Genomic DNA, 4,241 nt, shown 5'->3' with positions numbered 1-4,241 from the left:
GGAGGAAGGGGGAGAGAGAGGAAGGGAGAGGGAGGGAGAGGAAGGGAGGAAGACAGAGGGAGGGAGGGAGGGAGGAAGGGGGAAAGAGAGGAAGGGAGAGGGATGGAGGGAGAGGAAGGGAGGGAGGGAGGAAGGGGGAGAGAGAGGGAGGGAGAGGGAGGGAGGGAGAGGAAGGGAGGGAGGGAGGAAGGGGGAGAGAGAGGGAGGGAGAGGGAGGGAGGGAGGAAGAGGGAGGGAGAGGAAGGGAGGGAGACAGAGGGAGGGAGGGAGGGAGGGGGAGAGAGAGGAAGGGAGAGGAAGGGAGGGAGGGGGAGAGAGAGGAAGGGAGAGGGAGGGAGAGGAAGGGAGGGAGACAGAGGGAGGGAGGGAGGGAGGGGGAGAGAGAGGAAGGGAGAGGAAGGGAGAGGAAGGGAGGAAGACAGAGGGAGAGGAAGGGAGGGAGACAGAGGGAGGGAGGGAGGGAGGGAGGGGGAGAGAGAGGAAGGGAGAGGGAGGGAGAGGAAGGGAGGAAGACAGAGGGAGAGGAAGGGAGGGAGACAGAGGGAGGGAGGGAGGGAGGGAGGGGGAGAGAGAGGAAGGGAGAGGGAGGGAGAGGAAGGGAGGAAGACAGAGGGAGAGGAAGGGAGGGAGACAGAGGGAGAGGAAGGGAGGGAGACAGAGGGAGGGAGGGAGGGGGAGAGAGAGAGAGAGAGAGAGAGAGAGAGGGGGGGGGTTACTGAACACATTAGATTAGATTAGGGTTAGGGTTAATTGCCATTGCAGAGTACCAGACAACATAATGCAGTTTAGCTGCAGCCAAAAGAAGACAAGGAAATGCTTCACTGTCCCGTTACTTACGCAGGGCCCTGCTACCAAGCTCAGGTGCGTGTGACCTCTCACCCAATCAGCCAGCCAGGTGACTGTGATTGGCTGGGGAGGCCACACCTGTTACCCAGGTGTCAGTCAGACACACGCTCATGCAACGCCATGTCACAATTCTTTTTATTGCCGAATATTTTCGCACATACAGGAAATTCTGTGTGTGTATTATGTGTGCGTGCGTGTGTGTGTGTGTGTGTGTGTGTGTGTGTGTGTGTGTGTGTGTGTGTTGGAGTGTAGGTGAGACAAGCGGGGTTACCTTGTGTCACTGTTCTCCCTGGACAACTCATTGCCCTGAGTGACCTGCTGCCTGGCTGGCACTCACAGACACACACACACACACACACACACACACTCACACACTCACACACTCACACACGCACACACACACACACACACACTCACACACGCGCGCACTCACACACACAGTGAGGTAGCATTACGTCAGCTGGCCTTGACTCCAGGTGGACTGTGATCTGGCTTTAAAAGCTTCATATCATATCTGCCATCAGTCTGTGGGATATCCATTTGTCTGGATCCATATATCTAGGCCATATATCAGCATTATGTTACACCACACACACACACACACACACACACACACACGAACACACACACACACACACACACACACACACACACAAACACACACTGATCTGGCAGCAGTCGGGGCTGGCCAGGTTACTGTGGGTCAGAGAGGATAGCGCTGGACAGTTTCCTCATCTTGGAAATGTCCAACGTCACCTGACGTCAAACCACATTCACAGTATCATATTGCTCCAGAGGACGAGGATAAAAACAACATGTTGAGCATTATGAGAAAGCAAAATGAAATAGCTACACTGTTGGTCCAACAGCAACGCCTCCCATTTCTGCCAAAGAGAGAGATACCAGTCTTCAATGGTGATCCATTAAAATACCATGCCTTTATAAGGGCATTTGAGAATGGTGTGGAAAAGAACACTGCGAACCACAGTGAGCGACTCCATTTCCTGGAACAGCACAAAGGCTCATCCCAAGGAACTGGTTAGAAGCTGTCAGCACATTGATCCAGTGAGGGGATATGCCAAGGCCAAGATTTTATTACAGGAACAGTTTGGAAATGAGCAGAGAGTCGCATCTGCTTACATGGAGAAGGCTCTTTCATGGCCCCCCATTAGAACCGAAGATAGGGGCGGCTGTGGCGCAGGAGGTAGAGCCGCCGTCTATGCGCATGAGCGGAAGTGAATGAGAGCGAGAGTGAGAGTCGAAGAAAAGTTTGAGCGTGTTTTGGCAAAGAACATTATAATAACATCTATATTTAAGTGAATTTAGGGTTTTGAGTACCCCAACAGCTTCGTGCTGATCGGGGGCTTCTAAGGACGGACGGCATGGCAACGAACACAGCGAACGGAATGGACGACGAGGAAAGCAACACGGACAAACGGTACGACGCAAGTTTAACGGTGGAAGTACGACTGGAGCAGGGAAGCAATATCACTATGATGGAAATGTTGAGAGGTATAAAGGAGGTGTGTGGAAATGTGGAGGGCTGTCGGGATAAAGGAGACCGAAAATATGAAATCACGCTGGCATCGAGGAGAGGGAAGGACAAGCTCACGGATGGTTTCATGATAAAAGATGTGAGAATAATGGGAAAGGACTTGGCAGTGGATGAAATGGTGGTCTCATTTTTAAATCTCCCGGTATATCTGAAGGATGACGTGATAAGGTACAGGCTGGAGTCGTGGGGGGTGAAGGCGGTGTCACCGATTAAGAGAAAGACGTGGCCGGGAACGGACATAGCAGACGGGACGAGATACATGAAGGTGAAGTTCACAGAAGAGGTGAGGTCGTTACCATATTCGACTAAGTTTGAGACCCTGGTTGGAGTGGATCACTTTAGGGTTATTCATGACAAACAAGTAAGGGTGTGTAGGCTGTGCATCAAGCCAGGACATGTTATAAGAGAATGCCCGGAGTTTGTGTGTTTTAAGTGCAATAAACAAGGACATTATGCACGTGAATGCATGGGAAGGAGATATGATGGAGGAGAGAGAGTGAGCAGTGACGAGGAGGAGGAGGAGGAGAAGGAGAAGGAGAAGGAGAAGGAGAAGGAGAAGGAGAAGGAGGAGGAGGAGGAGGGGGTGGAGGTGGAGGTGGAGGAGGTGGAGGTGGAGGAGAGGAGGAGGTGGTGGAGGAGGAAGAGGTGGAGACACAAGGAGAAGGTGGGGAAAGGAGCCATGAAGACGTAACGGAAGGAGGAGGACAAGCTGAGGTGGTGAAGGAGACCCAGCTGGAGCCGGAAGTGGAGAGAGGAGCGGAGGGGCCTGGTCCGGTGGAAGTGGAGGGTAAAGAGAGAGAGGAGATTGGAGCCAGCCTCGACAACGCAGTGAGGGATGGAGAGATGGATGAGGCAGGGCCTTCAACAGAGGGCGTGGGGAAAAGAAAAGGTTCAGATGAAGGACTATACGCGGATGTACAGAGGGTGAGGACAAGATCGGGAAGGGGTGCAAAAGGTGTGTGTGACCACGATGCTCAGTCTTTCCAGCTAGGTGCGGGGAACGTAGGGGGAAGAGGAGGGACATGGTGCTTTAATGCAAGTTTACTTAAAGATATACGTTTTGGGGTGATAGTAAGAGAGTGTGTGAGTGTTGCTATGGAAGACCAGATGTATGAGAGTGATGTGTGTGTGTGGTGGGAAGGGATGAAGGATAAATTAAAAGCTGTAATAATAGCATTCGCAAAACGGAGAGGGAAAGAGAGGGTGAGGGAGGAAAGAGATTTGCAGAAAAGGTTAGCAATAGAACAGGAGAGAGTTGATAATATTCCAGGGCATGATTTAACAGAGTATTTGAGGGTGAGGGAAGATTTGAGGGAGTTAGAGAAGAGAAAGTGTGAAGGTGCTTTAGTAAGGAGTAGGGCAAGGTATGTGGTTGAGGGAGAAAGGAGTACAGCATTCTTTTTAGGTTTAGAGAAGAGACAGAAAGAGAAAGGGAAAATTAAGGAATTAGAGAATGATAAAGGTGAAATAATAACAGACTTAGTGGGAATAATGGATACTGTGCAGTCATTTTATACAGACCTATATACATCTGGGGGTGTGAATGAGGAATGTATGAATAAAGTATTAGAAGCAGTGGAAGCTAGGGTGACAGAAGAAGAAGGGAAAATGTGTGATGCAGACCTAAGGGTGGAGGAGGTTAAGACAGCCATCATGGGGTTAAACCCAAATAAGAGTCCGGGATCGGATGGGTTGACGGCTGAATTTTATAAAGCTTTTGTTGACATCCTGGCCCCTATATTGTGCAGAGTGTATATGTGTATGGGGAATAAAAGGGTGGTTCCGGACTCTATGGGCTTGGGGGTGCTCACTTTATTGTATAAGGGTAAAGGGGACAGGA

This window comes from Nansenia antarctica (genome assembly GCF_963989245.1).
Source record: "Nansenia antarctica genome assembly, chromosome: 2".
Classification (NCBI taxonomy): domain Eukaryota; kingdom Metazoa; phylum Chordata; class Actinopteri; order Argentiniformes; family Microstomatidae; genus Nansenia; species Nansenia antarctica.
Note: the sequence above shows the minus strand (reverse complement) of the source record.